Source organism: Pristiophorus japonicus, chromosome 12 (assembly GCF_044704955.1).
Source record: "Pristiophorus japonicus isolate sPriJap1 chromosome 12, sPriJap1.hap1, whole genome shotgun sequence".
NCBI classification, from domain to species: domain Eukaryota; kingdom Metazoa; phylum Chordata; class Chondrichthyes; family Pristiophoridae; genus Pristiophorus; species Pristiophorus japonicus.
The window spans coordinates 120,147,005-120,168,293 of NC_091988.1; positions in this window are offsets into that span (position 1 = coordinate 120,147,005).

Here is a 21,289-nt window from a genome sequence, read left to right on the forward strand (position 1 = left end):
CCAATCACTCAGCAAGGAATTGATCCCAATCACTCAGCAAGTGAATGATCCCAATCACTCAGCAAGGGAATGATCGCAATCACTCGGCAAGTAAATGATCCCAATCACTCAGCAAGTGAATGATCCCAATCACTCAGCAAGGGAATCATCGCAATCACTCAGCAAGGGAATGATTCCAATCACTCAGCAAGGGAATGGACCCAATCACTTAGCAAGGGAGTGATCACAATCATTCATCAAGTGAATGATCCCTATCACTCAGCAAGGGAGTGATCCCAATCACTCATCAAGTGAATGATCCCAATAACTCATCAAGGGAATGATCGCATTAACTCAGAAAGGGAATGATCTCAATCACTCATCAAGGGAATTATCACAATCACTCAGCAAGTGAATGATCCCCATCACTCAGCAAGGGAATGATCTCAATCACTCATCAAGGGAATTATCACTATCACTCAGCAAGTGAATGATCCCCATCACTCAGCAAGGGAATGATCCCAATCACTCGGCAATTGAATGATCCCAATCACTCGGCAAGAGAATGATCCCAATCACTCGGCAGGGGAATGATCCTAATCACTCGGCAGGTGAATGATCTCAATCAATCAGCAAGGAAATGATCCCAATCGCTCTGCAAGGGAATGATCCCAATCACTCTGCAAGGGAATGATTTCAATCACTCAGCAAGAGAATGATCCCAATCACTCAGCAAGGGAATGATCACAATTACTCAGCAAGTGAATGATCCCAATCACTCAGCAAGGGAATGATCATAATCACTCAGCAAATGAGTGATCCCAATCACTCAGCAAGTGAATGATCGCATTCACTCAGAAAGGGAATGATGCCAATCACTCAGCAAGGGAATGATTCCAATCACTCAGCAAGGGAATGATCACAATCTCTCAGCAAGTGAATGATCCCCCTCACTCAGCAAGGGAATGGTTCCAATCACTCAGCAAGGGAATGATCTCAATCACTCATCAAGGGAATTATCACAATCACTCAGCAAGTGAATGATCCCCATCACTCGTCAAGAGAATGATCCCAATCACTCAGCAAGCGAGTGATCCCAATCACTCGGCAAGGGACTGATCCCAATCATTCAGCAGGGGCATGATCCCAATCACTCGGCAAGAGAATGATCTCAATCACTCGGCAGGGGAATGATCCTAATCACTCGGCAGGTGAATGATCTCAATCAATCAGCAAGGAAATGATCCCAATCGCTCAGCAAGGGAATGATCCCAATCACTCTGCAAGGGAATGATTTCAATCACTCAGCAAGAGAATGATCCCAATCACTCAGCAAGGGAATGATCACAATTACTCAGCAAGTGAATGATCCCAATCACTCAGCAAGGGAATGATCCCAATCACTCAGCAAGTGAGTGATCCCAATCACTCAGCAAGTGAATGATCGCATTCACTCAGAAAGGGAATGATGCCAATCACTCAGCAAGGGAATGATTCCAATCACTCAGCAAAGGAATGATAACAATCTCTCAGCAAGTGAATGATCCCCATCACTCAGCAAGGGAATGATCTCAATCACTCAGCAAGGGAATGATCACAATCTCTCAGCAAGTGAATGATCCCCATCACTCAGCAAGGGAATGATTCCAATCACTCAGCAAGGGAATGATTCCAATCACTCAGCAAGGGAGTGATCCCAAACAGAAAGCAGGGGCATGATCCCAATCTCTCGGCAAGGGAATGATCTCAACACTCGGCAGGGGAATGATCCCAATCACTCAGCAAGGGAATGATCCCAATCGCTCAGCAAGAGTATGATCCCAATCACTCAGCAAGCGAGTGATCCAAATCACTCAGCAAGGGAGTGATTCCAATTACTCAGGAGGGGCATGATACCAATCTCTTGGCAAGGGAATGATCCCAATCACTCGGAAAGGGAATGATCCCAATCACTCAGCAAGGGAATGATCCCAATCACTTGGAAAGGGAATGATCCCAATCACTCAGCAAGAGAATGATCCCAATCACTCAGCAAGGGAGTGATCGCAATCACTCAGCAAGGGAATGATCACAATTACTCAGCAAGGGAATGAACCCAATCACTCAGCAAGGGAGTGATCCCAATCACTCAGCAAGTGAATGATCGCTTTCACTCAGAAAGGGAATGAAGCCAATCACTCAGCAAGGGAATGATTCCAATCACTCAGCAAGTGAATGATCCCCATCAGTCAACAAGGGAATGATCCCAATCACTCGGCAAGAGAATGATACCAATCACTCAGCAAGGGAGTGATCCCAATCACTCAGCAAGGGAGTGATTCCAATCACTCAGGAGGGGCATGATACCAATCTCTTGGCAAGGGAATGATCCCAATCACTCGGAAAGGGAATGATCCCAATCACTCAGCAAGGGAATGATCCCAATCACTCAGCAAGTGAATGATCCCAATCACTCAGCAAGGGAATGATCATAATCACTCAGCAAATGAGTGATCCCAATCACTCAGCAAGTGAATGATCGCATTCACTCAGAAAGGGAATGAAGCCAATCACTCAGCAAGGGAATGATTCCAATCACTCAGCAAAGGAATGATCACAATCTCTCAGCAAGTGAATGATCCCCATCACTCAGCAAGGGAATGATTCCAATCACTCAGCAAGGGAATGATTCCAATCACTCAGCAAGGGAGTGATCCCAAACAGAAAGCAGGGGCATGATCCCAATCTCTCGGCAAGGGAATGATCTCAACACTCGGCAGGGGAATGATCCCAATCACTCAGCAAGGGAATGATCCCAATCGCTCAGCAAGAGTATGATCCCAAGCACTCAGCAAGCGAGTGATCCAAATCACTCAGCAAGGGAGTGATTCCAATCACTCAGGAGGGGCATGATACCAATCTCTTGGCAAGGGAATGATCCCAATCACTCGGAAAGGGAATGATCCCAATCACTCAGCAAGGGAATGATCCCAATCACTCGGAAAGGGAATGATCCCAATCACTCAGCAAGAGAATGATCCCAATCACTCAGCAAGTGAATGATCCCAATCACTCAGCAAGGGAATGATCGCAATCACTCGGCAAGTAAATGATCCCAATCACTCAGCAAGTGAATGATCCCAATCACTCAGCAAGGGAATCATCGCAATCACTCAGCAAGGGAATGATTCCAATCACTCAGCAAGGGAATGGACCCAATCACTTAGCAAGGGAGTGATCCCAATCACTCATCAAGTGAATGATCCCAATAACTCATCAAGGGAATGATCGCATTAACTCAGAAAGGGAATGATGCCAATCACTCAGCAAGGGAATGGTTCCAATCACTCAGCAAGGGAATGATCTCAATCACTCATCAAGGGAATTATCACAATCACTCAGCAAGTGAATGATCCCCATCACTCAGCAAGGGAATGATCTCAATCACTCATCAAGGGAATTATCACAATCACTCAGCAAGCGAGTGATCCCAATCACTCGGCAAGGGAGTGATCCCAATCATTCAGCAGGGGCATGATCCCAATCACTCGGCAAGAGAATGATCTCAATCACTCGGCAGGGGAATGATCCTAATCACTCGGCAGGTGAATGATCTCAATCAATCAGCAAGGAAATGATCCCAATCGCTCAGCAAGGGAATGATCCCAATCACTCTGCAAGGGAATGATTTAAATCACTCAGCAAGAGAATGATCCCAATCACTCAGCAAGGGAATGATCACAATTACTCAGCAAGTGAATGATCCCAATCACTCAGCAAGGGAATGATCCCAATCACTCAGCAAGTGAGTGATCCCAATCACTCAGCAAGTGAATGATCGCATTCACTCAGAAAGGGAATGATGCCAATCACTCAGCAAGGGAATGATTCCAATCACTCAGCAAAGGAATGATCACAATCTCTCAGCAAGTGAATGATCCCCATCACTCAGCAAGGGAATGATCTCAATCACTCAGCAAGGGAATGATCACAATCTCTCAGCAAGGGAATGATCCCCATCACTCAGCAAGGGAATGATTCCAATCACTCAGCAAGGGAATGATTCCAATCACTCAGCAAGGGAGTGATCCCAAACAGAAAGCAGGGGCATGATCCCAATCTCTCGGCAAGGGAATGATCTCAACACTCGGCAGGGGAATGATCCCAATCACTCAGCAAGGGAATGATCCCAATCGCTCAGCAAGAGTATGATCCCAAGCACTCAGCAAGCGAGTGATCCAAATCACTCAGCAAGGGAGTGATTCCAATCACTCAGGAGGGGCATGATACCAATCTCTTGGCAAGGGAATGATCCCAATCACTCGGAAAGGGAATAATCCCAATCACTCAGCAAGGGAATGATCCCAATCACTCGGAAAGGGAATGATCCCAATCACTCAGCAAGAGAATGATCCCAATCACTCAGCAAGTGAATGATCCCAATCACTCAGCAAGGGAATGATCGCAATCACTCGGCAAGTAAATGATCCCAATCACTCAGCAAGTGAATGATCCCAATCACTCATCAAGGGAATCATCGCAATCACTCAGCAAGGGAATGATTCCAATCACTCAGCAAGGGAATGGACCCAATCACTTAGCAAGGGAGTGATCCCAATCACTCATCAAGTGAATGATCCCAATAACTCATCAAGGGAATGATCGCATTAACTCAGAAAGGGAATGATGCCAATCACTCAGCAAGGGAATGGTTCCAATCACTCAGCAAGGGAATGATCTCAATCACTCATCAAGGGAATTATCACAATCACTCAGCAAGTGAATGATCCCCATCACTCAGCAAGGGAATGATCTCAATCACTCATCAAGGGAATTATCACAATCACTCAGCAAGCGAGTGATCCCAATCACTCGGCAAGGGAGTGATCCCAATCATTCAGCAGGGGCATGATCCCAATCACTCGGCAAGAGAATGATCTCAATCACTCGGCAGGGGAATGATCCTAATCACTCGGCAGGTGAATGATCTCAATCAATCAGCAAGGAAATGATCCCAATCGCTCAGCAAGGGAATGATCCCAATCACTCTGCAAGGGAATGATTTAAATCACTCAGCAAGAGAATGATCCCAATCACTCAGCAAGGGAATGATCACAATTACTCAGCAAGTGAATGATCCCAATCACTCAGCAAGGGAATGATCCCAATCACTCAGCAAGTGAGTGATCCCAATCACTCAGCAAGTGAATGATCGCATTCACTCAGAAAGGGAATGATGCCAATCACTCAGCAAGGGAATGATTCCAATCACTCAGCAAAGGAATGATCACAATCTCTCAGCAAGTGAATGATCCCCATCACTCAGCAAGGGAATGATCTCAATCACTCAGCAAGGGAATGATCACAATCTCTCAGCAAGGGAATGATCCCCATCACTCAGCAAGGGAATGATTCCAATCACTCAGCAAGGGAATGATTCCAATCACTCAGCAAGGGAGTGATCCCAAACAGAAAGCAGGGGCATGATCCCAATCTCTCGGCAAGGGAATGATCTCAACACTCGGCAGGGGAATGATCCCAATCACTCAGCAAGGGAATGATCCCAATCGCTCAGCAAGAGTATGATCCCAAGCACTCAGCAAGCGAGTGATCCAAATCACTCAGCAAGGGAGTGATTCCAATCACTCAGGAGGGGCATGATACCAATCTCTTGGCAAGGGAATGATCCCAATCACTCGGAAAGGGAATGATCCCAATCACTCAGCAAGGGAATGATCCCAATCACTCGGAAAGGGAATGATCCCAATCACTCAGCAAGAGAATGATCTCAATCACTCAGCAAGTGAATGATCCCAATCACTCAGCAAGGGAATGATCGCAATCACTCGGCAAGTAAATGATCCCAATCACTCAGCAAGTGAATGATCCCAATCACTCAGCAAGGGAATCATCGCAATCACTCAGCAAGGGAATGATTCCAATCACTCAGCAAGGGAATGGACCCAATCACTTAGCAAGGGAGTGAACACAATCACTCATCAAGTGAATGATCCCTATCACTCAGCAAGGGAGTGATCCCAATCACTCATCAAGTGAATGATCCCAATAACTCATCAAGGGAATGATCGCATTAACTCAGAAAGGGAATGATGCCAATCACTCAGCAAGGGAATGGTTCCAATCACTCAGCAAGGGAATGATCTCAATCACTCATCAAGGGAATTATCACAATCACTCAGCAAGTGAATGATCCCCATCACTCAGCAAGGGAATGATCTCAATCACTCATCAAGGGAATTATCACAATCACTCAGCAAGTGAATGATCCCCATCACTCAGCAAGGGAATGCTCCCAATCACTCGGCAATTGAATGATCCCAATCACTCGGTAAGAGAATGATCCCAATCACTCAGAAAGCGAGTGATCCCAAATCACTCGGCAAGGGAGTGATCCCAATCATTCAGCAGGGGCATGATCCCAATCACTCGGCAAGAGAATGATCTCAATCACTCGGCAAGGGAATGATCCCAATCACTCAGCAAGTGAATGATCGCATTCACTCAGAAAGGGAATGATGCCAATCACTCAGCAAGGGAATGATTCCAATCACTCAGCAAGGGAATGATCGCAATCACTCGGCAAGTGAATGATCATAATCACTCAGCAAGGGAGTGATCCCAAACACTCAGCAGGGGCATGATCCCAATCTCTCGGCAAGAGAATGATCTCAATCACTCGGCAGGGGAATGATATTAATCACTCGGCAGGTGAATGATCCCAATCACTCAGCAAGGAATTGATCCCAATGACTCAGCAAGTGAATGATCCCAATCACTCAGCAAGGGAATGATCGCAATCACTCGGCAAGTAAATGATCCCAATCACTCAGCAAGTGAATGATCCCAATCACTCAGCAAGGGAATCATCGCAATCACTCAGCAAGGGAATGATTCCAATCACTCAGCAAGGGAATGGACCCAATCACTTAGCAAGGGAGTGATCACAATCACTCATCAAGTGAATGATCCCTATCACTCAGCAAGGGAGTGATCCCAATCACTCATCAAGTGAATGATCCCAATAACTCATCAAGGGAATGATCGCATTAACTCAGAAAGGGAATGATGCCAATCACTCAGCAAGGGAATGGTTCCAATCACTCAGCAAGGGAATGATCTCAATCACTCATCAAGGGAATTATCACAATCACTCAGCAAGTGAATGATCCCCATCACTCAGCAAGGGAATGCTCCCAATCACTCGGCAATTGAATGATCCCAATCACTCGGTAAGAGAATGATCCCAATCACTCAGAAAGCGAGTGATCCCAAATCACTCGGCAAGGGAGTGATCCCAATCATTCAGCAGGGGCATGATCCCAATCACTCGGCAAGAGAATGATCTCAATCACTCGGCAAGGGAATGATCCCAATCACTCAGCAAGTGAATGATCGCATTCACTCAGAAAGGGAATGATGCCAATCACTCAGCAAGGGAATGATTCCAATCACTCAGCAAGGGAATGATCGCAATCACTCGGCAAGTGAATGATCATAATCACTCAGCAAGGGAGTGATCCCAAACACTCAGCAGGGGCATGATCCCAATCTCTCGGCAAGAGAATGATCTCAATCACTCGGCAGGGGAATGATATTAATCACTCGGCAGGTGAATGATCCCAATCACTCAGCAAGGAATTGATCCCAATGACTCAGCAAGTGAATGATCCCAATCACTCAGCAAGGGAATGATCGCAATCACTCGGCAAGTAAATGATCCCAATCACTCAGCAAGTGAATGATCCCAATCACTCAGCAAGGGAATCATCGCAATCACTCAGCAAGGGAATGATTCCAATCACTCAGCAAGGGAATGGACCCAATCACTTAGCAAGGGAGTGATCACAATCACTCATCAAGTGAATGATCCCTATCACTCAGCAAGGGAGTGATCCCAATCACTCATCAAGTGAATGATCCCAATAACTCATCAAGGGAATGATCGCATTAACTCAGAAAGGGAATGATGCCAATCACTCAGCAAGGGAATGGTTCCAATCACTCAGCAAGGGAATGATCTCAATCACTCATCAAGGGAATTATCACAATCACTCAGCAAGTGAATGATCCCCATCACTCAGCAAGGGAATGATCTCAATCACTCATCAAGGGAATTATCACTATCACTCAGCAAGTGAATGATCCCCATCACTCAGCAAGGGAATGATCCCAATCACTCGGCAATTGAATGATCCCAATCACTCGGCAAGAGAATGATCCCAATCACTCAGCAAGCGAGTGATCCCAATCACTCGGCAAGGGAGTGATCCCAATCATTCAGCAGGGGCATGATCCCAATCACTCGGCAAGAGAATGATCTCAATCACTCGGCAGGGGAATGATCCTAATCACTCGGCAGGTGAATGATCTCAATCAATCAGCAAGGAAATGATCCCAATCGCTCAGCAAGGGAATGATCCCAATCACTCTGCAAGGGAATGATTTCAATCACTCAGCAAGAGAATGATCCCAATCACTCAGCAAGGGAATGATCACAATTACTCAGCAAGTGAATGATCCCAATCACTCAGCAAGGGAATGATCATAATCACTCAGCAAATGAGTCATCCCAATCACTCAGCAAGTGAATGATCGCATTCACTCAGAAAGGGAATGATGCCAATCACTCAGCAAGGGAATGATTCCAATCACTCAGCAAGGGAATGATCACAATCTCTCAGCAAGTGAATGATCCCCATCACTCAGCAAGGGAATGGTTCCAATCACTCAGCAAGGGAATGATCTCAATCACTCATCAAGGGAATTATCACAATCACTCAGCAAGTGAATGATCCCCATCACTCGTCAAGAGAATGATCCCAATCACTCAGCAAGCGAGTGATCCCAATCACTCGGCAAGGGACTGATCCCAATCATTCAGCAGGGGCATGATCCCAATCACTCGGCAAGAGAATGATCTCAATCACTCGGCAGGGGAATGATCCTAATCACTCGGCAGGTGAATGATCTCAATCAATCAGCACGGAAATGATCCCAATCGCTCAGCAAGGGAATGATCCCAATCACTCTGCAAGGGAATGATTTCAATCACTCAGCAAGAGAATGATCCCAATCACTCAGCAAGGGAATGATCACAATTACTCAGCAAGTGAATGATCCCAATCACTCAGCAAGGGAATGATCCCAATCACTCAGCAAGTGAGTGATCCCAATCACTCAGCAAGTGAATGATCGCATTCACTCAGAAAGGGAATGATGCCAATCACTCAGCAAGGGAATGATTCCAATCACTCAGCAAAGGAATGATAACAATCCCGCAGCAAGTGAATGATCCCCATCACTCAGCAAGGGAATGATCTCAATCACTCAGCAAGGGAATGATCACAATCTCTCAGCAAGTGAATGATCCCCATCACTCAGCAAGGGAATGATTCCAATCACTCAGCAAGGGAATGATTCCAATCACTCAGCAAGGGAGTGATCCCAAACAGAAAGCAGGGGCATGATCCCAATCTCTCGGCAAGGGAATGATCTCAACACTCGGCAGGGGAATGATCCCAATCACTCAGCAAGGGAATGATCCCAATCGCTCAGCAAGAGTATGATCCCAAGCACTCAGCAAGCGAGTGATCCAAATCACTCAGCAAGGGAGTGATTCCAATCACTCAGGAGGGGCATGATACCAATCTCTTGGCAAGGGAATGATCCCAATCACTCGGAAAGGGAATGATCCCAATCACTCAGCAAGGGAATGATCCCAATCACTCGGAAAGGGAATGATCCCAATCACTCAGCAAGAGAATGATCCCAATCACTCAGCAAGTGAATGATCCCAATCACTCAGCAAGGGAATGATCGCAATCACTCGGCAAGTAAATGATCCCAATCACTCAGCAAGTGAATGATCCCAATCACTCAGCAAGGGAATCATCGCAATCACTCAGCAAGGGAATGATTCCAATCACTCAGCAAGGGAATGGACCCAATCACTTAGCAAGGGAGTGAACACAATCACTCATCAAGTGAATGATCCCTATCACTCAGCAAGGGAGTGATCCCAATCACTCATCAAGTGAATGATCCCAATAACTCATCAAGGGAATGATCGCATTAACTCAGAAAGGGAATGATGCCAATCACTCAGCAAGGGAATGGTTCCAATCACTCAGCAAGGGAATGATCTCAATCACTCATCAAGGGAATTATCACAATCACTCAGCAAGTGAATGATCCCCATCACTCAGCAAGGGAATGATCTCAATCACTCATCAAGGGAATTATCACAATCACTCAGCAAGTGAATGATCCCCATCACTCAGCAAGGGAATGCTCCCAATCACTCGGCAATTGAATGATCCCAATCACTCGGTAAGAGAATGATCCCAATCACTCAGAAAGCGAGTGATCCCAAATCACTCGGCAAGGGAGTGATCCCAATCATTCAGCAGGGGCATGATCCCAATCACTCGGCAAGAGAATGATCTCAATCACTCGGCAAGGGAATGATCCCAATCACTCAGCAAGTGAATGATCGCATTCACTCAGAAAGGGAATGATGCCAATCACTCAGCAAGGGAATGATTCCAATCACTCAGCAAGGGAATGATCGCAATCACTCGGCAAGTGAATGATCATAATCACTCAGCAATGGAGTGATCCCAAACACTCAGCAGGGGCATGATCCCAATCTCTCGGCAAGAGAATGATCTCAATCACTCGGCAGGGGAATGATATTAATCACTCGGCAGGTGAATGATCCCAATCACTCAGCAAGGAATTGATCCCAATCACTCAGCAAGTGAATGATCCCAATCACTCAGCAAGGGAATGATCGCAATCACTCGGCAAGTAAATGATCCCAATCACTCAGCAAGTGAATGATCCCAATCACTCAGCAAGGGAATCATCGCAATCACTCAGCAAGGGAATGATTCCAATCACTCAGCAAGGGAATGGACCCAATCACTTAGCAAGGGAGTGATCACAATCACTCATCAAGTGAATGATCCCTATCACTCAGCAAGGGAGTGATCCCAATCACTCATCAAGTGAATGATCCCAATAACTCATCAAGGGAATGATCGCATTAACTCAGAACGGGAATGATGCCAATCACTCAGCAAGGGAATGGTTCCAATCACTCAGCAAGGGAATGATCTCAATCACTCATCAAGGGAATTATCACAATCACTCAGCAAGTGAATGATCCCCATCACTCAGCAAGGGAATGATCTCAATCACTCATCAAGGGAATTATCACAATCACTCAGCAAGTGAATGATCCCCATCACTCAGCAAGGGAATGATCTCAATCACTCATCAAGGGAATTATCACTATCACTCAGCAAGTGAATGATCCCCATCACTCAGCAAGGGAATGATCTCAATCACTCATCAAGGGAATTATCACAATCACTCAGCAAGGGAATGATCCCAATCACTCAGCAAGGGAGTGATCGCAATCACGCAACAGGGGCATGATCCCAATCACTCGGCAAGGTAATAATCTCAATCACTCAGCAGGGGAATGATCCTTATCGCTCGGCAGGTGAATGATCCCAATCACTCAGCAAGGGATTGATCCCAATCGCTCAGCAAGGGAATGATCCCAATTACTCGGAAATGGAATGATCCCAATCACTCAGCAAGGGAATGATCCCAATCACATAGCAAGGGAGTGATCGCAATCACTCAGCATTAAATGACACCAATCACTCAGCACGGTAATGATCCCAATCACTCAGCAAGGTAATGATCCCAATTTCTCAGCAAGGGAATGTTCCCAATCACTCAGCAAGGGAATGACCCCAATCACTCAGCAAGGGAATGATCCCAATCACTCAGCAAGGGTGTGTCGCAATCACTCAGCAACGGAATGATCCCAATCACTCAGCAAGGGAATGATCGCAATCACTCAGCAAGGAAATGATTCCAATCTCTCAGCATGGGAATGATCCCAATCACTCAGCAAGTGAATGATCGCATTCACTCAGAAAGGGAATGATGCCAATCACTCAGCAAGGGAATGATTCCAATCACTCAGCAAGGGAATGATCACAATCTCTCAGCAAGTGAATGATCCCCATCACTCAGCAAGGGAATGGTTCCAATCACTCAGCAAGGGAATGATCTCAATCACTCATCAAGGGAATTATCACAATCACTCAGCAAGTGAATGATCCCCATCACTCGGCAAGAGAATGATCCCAATCACTCAGCAAGCGAGTGATCCCAATCACTCGGCAAGGGAGTGATCCCAATCATTCAGCAGGGGCATGATCCCAATCACTCGGCAAGAGAATGATCTCAATCACTCGGCAGGGGAATGATCCTAATCACTCGGCAGGTGAATGATCTCAATCAATCAGCAAGGAAATGATCCCAATCGCTCTGCAAGGGAATGATCCCAATCACTCTGCAAGGGAATGATTTCAATCACTCAGCAAGAGAATGATCCCAATCACTCAGCAAGGGAATGATCACAATTACTCAGCAAGTGAATGATCCCAATCACTCAGCAAGGGAATGATCATAATCACTCAGCAAATGAGTGATCCCAATCACTCAGCAAGTGAATGATCGCATTCACTCAGAAAGGGAATGATGCCAATCACTCAGCAAGGGAATGATTCCAATCACTCAGCAAGGGAATGATCACAATCTCTCAGCAAGTGAATGATCCCCATCACTCAGCAAGGGAATGGTTCCAATCACTCAGCAAGGGAATGATCTCAATCACTCATCAAGGGAATTATCACAATCACTCAGCAAGTGAATGATCCCCATCACTCGTCAAGAGAATGATCCCAATCACTCAGCAAGCGAGTGATCCCAATCACTCGGCAAGGGACTGATCCCAATCATTCAGCAGGGGCATGATCCCAATCACTCGGCAAGAGAATGATCTCAATCACTCGGCAGGGGAATGATCCTAATCACTCGGCAGGTGAATGATCTCAATCAATCAGCAAGGAAATGATCCCAATCGCTCAGCAAGGGAATGATCCCAATCACTCTGCAAGGGAATGATTTCAATCACTCAGCAAGAGAATGATCCCAATCACTCAGCAAGGGAATGATCACAATTACTCAGCAAGTGAATGATCCCAATCACTCAGCAAGGGAATGATCCCAATCACTCAGCAAGTGAGTGATCCCAATCACTCAGCAAGTGAATGATCGCATTCACTCAGAAAGGGAATGATGCCAATCACTCAGCAAGGGAATGATTCCAATCACTCAGCAAAGGAATGATAACAATCTCTCAGCAAGTGAATGATCCCCATCACTCAGCAAGGGAATGATCTCAATCACTCAGCAAGGGAATGATCACAATCTCTCAGCAAGTGAATGATCCCCATCACTCAGCAAGGGAATGATTCCAATCACTCAGCAAGGGAATGATTCCAATCACTCAGCAAGGGAGTGATCCCAAACAGAAAGCAGGGGCATGATCCCAATCTCTCGGCAAGGGAATGATCTCAACACTCGGCAGGGGAATGATCCCAATCACTCAGCAAGGGAATGATCCCAATCGCTCAGCAAGAGTATGATCCCAATCACTCAGCAAGCGAGTGATCCAAATCACTCAGCAAGGGAGTGATTCCAATCACTCGGAAAGGGAATGATCCCAATCACTCAGCAAGGGAATGATCCCAATCACTTGGAAAGGGAATGATCCCAATCACTCAGCAAGAGAATGATCCCAATCACTCAGCAAGGGAGTGATCGCAATCACTCAGCAAGGGAATGATCACAATTACTCAGCAAGGGAATGATCCCAATCACTCAGCAAGGGAGTGATCCCAATCACTCAGCAAGTGAATGATCGCTTTCACTCAGAAAGGGAATGAAGCCAATCACTCAGCAAGGGAATGATTCCAATCACTCAGCAAGTGAATGATCCCCATCAGTCAGCAAGGGAATGATCCCAATCACTCGGCAAGAGAATGATACCAATCACTCAGCAAGGGAGTGATCCCAATCACTCAGCAAGTGAATGATCGCTTTCACTCAGAAAGGGAATGAAGCCAATCACTCAGCAAGGCTGTGATTCCAATCACTCAGGAGGGGCATGATACCAATCTCTTGGCAAGGGAATGATCCCAATCACTCGGAAAGGGAATGATCCCAATCACTCAGCAAGGGAATGATCCCAATCACTCGGAAAGGGAATGATCCCAATCACTCAGCAAGAGAATGATCCCAATCACTCAGCAAGGGAGTGATCCCAATCACTCAGCAAGTGAATGATCGCATTCACTCAGAAAGGGAATGAAGCCAATCACTCAGCAAGGGAATGATTCCAATCACTCAGCAAGTGAATGATCCCCCTCAGTCAGCAAGGGAATGATCCCAATCACTCGGCAAGAGAATGATACCAATCACTCAGCAAGCGAGTGATCGCAATCACTCAGCAAGGGAGGGATTCCAATCACTCAGGAGGGGCATGATTCCAATCTCTTGGCAAGGGAATGATCTCAATCAGTCGGCAGGGGAATGATCCTATTCACTCGGCAGGTGAATGATCTCAATCACTTAGCAAGCGAATGATCCCAATCGCTCAGCAAGGGAATGATCCCAATCACTCAGCAAGGGAATGATCACAATCACTCAGCAAGTGAATGATCACAATCACTCAGCAAGGGAATGATCTCAATCACTCATCAAGGGAATTATCACAATCACTCAGCAAGTGAATGATCCCCATCACTCAGCAAGGGAATGATCCCAATCACTCGGCAATTGAATGATCACAATGACTCGGCAAGAGAATGATCCCAATCACTCAGCAAGCGAGTGATCCCAATCACTCGGCAAGGGAGTGATCCCAATCATTCAGCAGGGGCATGATCCCAATCACTCGGCAAGGGAATGATCTCACTCACTCGGCAGGGGAATGATCCTAATCACTCGGCAGGTGAATGATCTCAATCAATCAGCAAGGAAATGATCCCAATCGCTCAGCAAGGGAATGATCCCAATCACTCTGCAAGGGAATGATTTCAATCACTCAGCAAGAGAATGATCCCAATCACTCAGCAAGGGAATGATCACAATTACTCAGCAAGTGAATGATCCCAATCACTCAGCAAGGGAATGATCCCAATCACTCAGCAAGTGAGTGATCCCAATCAGTCAGCAAGTGAATGATCACATTCACTCAGAAAGGGAATGATGCCAATCACTCAGCAAGGGAATGATTCCAATCACTCAGCAAGGGAATGATCACAATCTCTCAGCAAGTGAATGATCCCCATCACTCAGCAAGGGAATGATCTCAATCACTCAGCAAGGGAATGATCACAATCTCTCAGCAAGTGAATGATCCCCATCATTCAGCAAGGGAATGATTCCAATCACTCAGCAAGGGAATGATTCCAATCACTCAGCAAGGGAGTGATCCCAAACAGAAAGCAGGGGCATGATCCCAATCTCTCGGCAAGGGAATGATCTCAACACTCGGCAGGGGAATGATCCTAATCACTCGGCAGGTGAATGATCCCAATCACTCAGCAAGGGAATGATCCCAATCGCTCAGCAAGGGAATGATCCCAATCGCTCAGCAAGCGAATGATTCCAATCACTCAGCAAGGGAATGATCCCAATCACTCAGCAAGGGAATGATCACAATCACTCAGCAAGTGAATGCTCCGAAACACTGAGCAAGGGAATGATCGCAATCACTCGACAAGTAAATGATTCCAATCACTCAGCAAGTGAATGATCCCAATCACTCAGCAAGGGAATCATTGCAATCACTCAGCAAGGGAATGACTCCAATCACTCAGCAAGAGAATGATCCCAATCACTCAGCAAGGGAATGATCACAATCACTCAGGAAGGGAATGATCGCAATCACTCGGCAAGAGAATGATCCCCATCACTCAGCAAGTGAATGAACCCAATCATTCAGCAAGCGAGTGAACCCAATCACTCAGCAAGGGAGTGATCCCAATCACTCAGCAGGGGAATGATCTCAATCACTCGGCAGGGGAATGATCCTAATCACTGGGCAGGTGAATGATCCCAATCACTCAGCAAGCGAATGATCACAATCACTCAGCAAGTGAATCATCGCAATCACTCAGCAAGGAAATGATTCCATTCACTCAGCAAATGAATAATCACAATCACTCAGCAAGGGAATCATCGCAATCACTCAGCAAGGAAATGATTCCATTCACTCAGCAAATGAATAATCACAATCACTCAGCAAGGTAATGATCCCAATCACTCAGCAAGGGAATGATCACAATCACTCAGCAAGTGAATGCTCCGAAACACTGAGCAAGGGAATGATCGCAATCACTCGGCAAGAAAATGATCCCCATTACTCAGCAAGTGAATGATCCCAATCACTCAGCAAGCGAGTGATCCCAATCACTGAGCAAGTGAATGATCCCAATCACTCAGCAATGGAGTGATCGCAATCACTCAGCAGGTGACTGATTCTAATCACTCAGCAAGTGAATGACCTCAATCACTCAGCAAGGGTGTGATCCCAATCACTCAGCAAGGGAATGATCCCAATCACTCAGCAAGGGAGTGATCGCAATCACGCAACAGGGGCATGATCCCAATCACTCGGCAAGGTAATAATCTCAATCACTCAGCAGGGGAATGATCCTTATCGCTCGGCAGGTGAATGATCCCAATCACTCAGCAAGGGATTGATCCCAATCGCTCAGCAAGGGAATGATCCCAATTACTCGGAAATGGAATGATCCCAATCACTCAGCAAGGGAATGATCCCAATCACATAGCAAGGGAGTGATCGCAATCACTCAGCATTAAATGACACCAATCACTCAGCACGGTAATGATCCCAATCACTCAGCAAGGTAATGATCCCAATTTCTCAGCAAGGGAATGTTCCCAATCACTCAGCAAGGGAATGACCCCAATCACTCAGCAAGGGAATGATCCCAATCACTCAGCAAGGGTGTGTCGCAATCACTCAGCAACGGAATGATCCCAATCACTCAGCAAGGGAATGATCGCAATCACTCAGCAAGGAAATGATTCCAATCTCTCAGCATGGGAATGATCCCAATCACTCAGCAAGTGAATGATCGCATTCACTCAGAAAGGGAATGATGCCAATCACTCAGCAAGGGAATGATTCCAATCACTCAGCAAGGGAATGATCACAATCTCTCAGCAAGTGAATGATCCCCATCACTCAGCAAGGGAATGGTTCCAATCACTCAGCAAGGGAATGATCTCAATCACTCATCAAGGGAATTATCACAATCACTCAGCAAGTGAATGATCCCCATCACTCGGCAAGAGAATGATCCCAATCACTCAGCAAGCGAGTGATCCCAATCACTCGGCAAGGGAGTGATCCCAATCATTCAGCAGGGGCATGATCCCAATCACTCGGCAAGAGAATGATCTCAATCACTCGGCAGGGGAATGATCCTAATCACTCGGCAGGTGAATGATCTCAATCAATCAGCAAGGAAATGATCCCAATCGCTCTGCAAGGGAATGATCCCAATCACTCTGCAAGGGAATGATTTCAATCACTCAGCAAGAGAATGATCCCAATCACTCAGCAAGGGAATGATCACAATTACTCAGCAAGTGAATGATCCCAATCACTCAGCAAGGGAATGATCATAATCACTCAGCAAATGAGTGATCCCAATCACTCAGCAAGTGAATGATCGCATTCACTCAGAAAGGGAATGATGCCAATCACTCAGCAAGGGAATGATTCCAATCACTCAGCAAGGGAATGATCACAATCTCTCAGCAAGTGAATGATCCCCATCACTCAGCAAGGGAATGGTTCCAATCACTCAGCAAGGGAATGATCTCAATCACTCATCAAGGGAATTATCACAATCACTCAGCAAGTGAATGATCCCCATCACTCGTCAAGAGAATGATCCCAATCACTCAGCAAGCGAGTGATCCCAATCACTCGGCAAGGGACTGATCCCAATCATTCAGCAGGGGCATGATCCCAATCACTCGGCAAGAGAATGATCTCAATCACTCGGCAGGGGAATGATCCTAATCACTCGGCAGGTGAATGATCTCAATCAATCAGCAAGGAAATGATCCCAATCGCTCAGCAAGGGAATGATCCCAATCACTCTGCAAGGGAATGATTTCAATCACTCAGCAAGAGAATGATCCCAATCACTCAGCAAGGGAATGATCACAATTACTCAGCAAGTGAATGATCCCAATCACTCAGCAAGGGAATGATCCCAATCACTCAGCAAGTGAGTGATCCCAATCACTCAGCAAGTGAATGATCGCATTCACTCAGAAAGGGAATGATGCCAATCACTCAGCAAGGGAATGATTCCAATCACTCAGCAAAGGAATGATAACAATCTCTCAGCAAGTGAATGATCCCCATCACTCAGCAAGGGAATGATCTCAATCACTCAGCAAGGGAATGATCACAATCTCTCAGCAAGTGAATGATCCCCATCACTCAGCAAGGGAATGATTCCAATCACTCAGCAAGGGAATGATTCCAATCACTCAGCAAGGGAGTGATCCCAAACAGAAAGCAGGGGCATGATCCCAATCTCTCGGCAAGGGAATGATCTCAACACTCGGCAGGGGAATGATCCCAATCACTCAGCAAGGGAATGATCCCAATCGCTCAGCAAGAGTATGATCCCAATCACTCAGCAAGCGAGTGATCCAAATCACTCAGCAAGGGAGTGATTCCAATCACTCGGAAAGGGAATGATCCCAATCACTCAGCAAGGGAATGATCCCAATCACTTGGAAAGGGAATGATCCCAATCACTCAGCAAGAGAATGATCCCAATCACTCAGCAAGGGAGTGATCGCAATCACTCAGCAAGGGAATGATCACAATTACTCAGCAAGGGAATGATCCCAATCACTCAGCAAGGGAGTGATCCCAATCACTCAGCAAGTGAATGATCGCTTTCACTCAGAAAGGGAATGAAGCCAATCACTCAGCAAGGGAATGATTCCAATCACTCAGCAAGTGAATGATCCCCATCAGTCAGCAAGGGAATGATCCCAATCACTCGGCAAGAGAATGATACCAATCACTCAGCAAGGGAGTGATCCCAATCACTCAGCAAGTGAATGATCGCTTTCACTCAGAAAGGGAATGAAGCCAATCACTCAGCAAGGGAGTGATTCCAATCACTCAGGAGGGGCATGATACCAATCTCTTGGCAAGGGAATGATCCCAATCACTCGGAAAGGGAATGATCCCAATCACTCAGCAAGGGAATGATCCCAATCACTCGGAAAGGGAATGATCCCAATCACTCAGCAAGAGAATGATCCCAATCACTCAGCAAGGGAGTGATCCCAATCACTCAGCAAGTGAATGATCGCATTCACTCAGAAAGGGAATGAAGCCAATCACTCAGCAAGGGAATGATTCCAATCACTCAGCAAGTGAATGATCCCCCTCAGTCAGCAAGGGAATGATCCCAATCACTCGGCAAGAGAATGATACCAATCACTCAGCAAGCGAGTGATCGCAATCACTCAGCAAGGGAGGGATTCCAATCACTCAGGAGGGGCATGATTCCAATCTCTTGGCAAGGGAATGATCTCAATCAGTCGGCAGGGGAATGATCCTATTCACTCGGCAGGTGAATGATCTCAATCACTTAGCAAGCGAATGATCCCAATCGCTCAGCAAGGGAATGATCCCAATCACTCAGCAAGGGAATGATCACAATCACTCAGCAAGTGAATGATCACAATCACTCAGCAAGGGAATGATCTCAATCACTCATCAAGGGAATTATCACAATCACTCAGCAAGTGAATGATCCCCATCACTCAGCAAGGGAATGATCCCAATCACTCGGCAATTGAATGATCACAATGACTCGGCAAGAGAATGATCCCAATCACTCAGCAAGCGAGTGATCCCAATCACTCGGCAAGGGAGTGATCCCAATCATTCAGCAGGGGCATGATCCCAATCACTCGGCAAGGGAATGATCTCACTCACTCGGCAGGGGAATGATCCTAATCACTCGGCAGGTGAATGATCTCAATCAATCAGCAAGGAAATGATCCCAATCGCTCAGCAAGGGAATGATCCCAATCACTCTGCAAGGGAATGATTTCAATCACTCAGCAAGAGAATGATCCCAATCACTCAGCAAGGGAATGATCACAATTACTCAGCAAGTGAATGATCCCAATCACTCAGCAAGGGAATGATCCCAATCACTCAGCAAGTGAGTGATCCCAATCAGTCAGCAAGTGAATGATCACATTCACTCAGAAAGGGAATGATGCCAATCACTCAGCAAGGGAATGATTCCAATCACTCAGCAAGGGAATGATCACAATCTCTCAGCAAGTGAATGATCCCCATCACTCAGCAAGGGAATGATCTCAATCACTCAGCAAGGGAATGATCACAATCTCTCAGCAAGTGAATGATCCCCATCATTCAGCAAGGGAATGATTCCAATCACTCAGCAAGGGAATGATTCCAATCACTCAGCAAGGGAGTGATCCCAAACAGAAAGCAGGGGCATGATCCCAATCTCTCGGCAAGGGAATGATCTCAACACTCGGCAGGGGAATGATCCTAATCACTCGGCAGGTGAATGATCCCAATCACTCAGCAAGGGAATGATCCCAATCGCTCAGCAAGGGAATGATCCCAATCGCTCAGCAAGCGAATGATTCCAATCACTCAGCAAGGGAATGATCCCAATCACTCAGCAAGGGAATGATCACAATCACTCAGCAAGTGAATGCTCCGAAACACTGAGCAAGGGAATGATCGCAATCACTCGACAAGTAAATGATTCCAATCACTCAGCAAGTGAATGATCCCAATCACTCAGCAAGGGAATCATTGCAATCACTCAGCAAGGGAATGACTCCAATCACTCAGCAAGAGAATGATCCCAATCACTCAGCAAGGGAATGATCACAATCACTCAGGAAGGGAATGATCGCAATCACTCGGCAAGAGAATGATCCCCATCACTCAGCAAGTGAATGAACCCAATCATTCAGCAAGCGAGTGAACCCAATCACTCAGCAAGGGAGTGATCCCAATCACTCAGCAGGGGAATGATCTCAATCACTCGGCAGGGGAATGATCCTAATCACTGGGCAGGTGAATGATCCCAATCACTCAGCAAGCGAATGATCACAATCACTCAGCAAGTGAATCATCGCAATCACTCAGCAAGGAAATGATTCCATTCACTCAGCAAATGAATAATCACAATCACTCAGCAAGGGAATCATCGCAATCACTCAGCAAGGAAATGATTCCATTCACTCAGCAAATGAATAATCACAATCACTCAGCAAGGTAATGATCCCAATCACTCAGCAAGGGAATGAT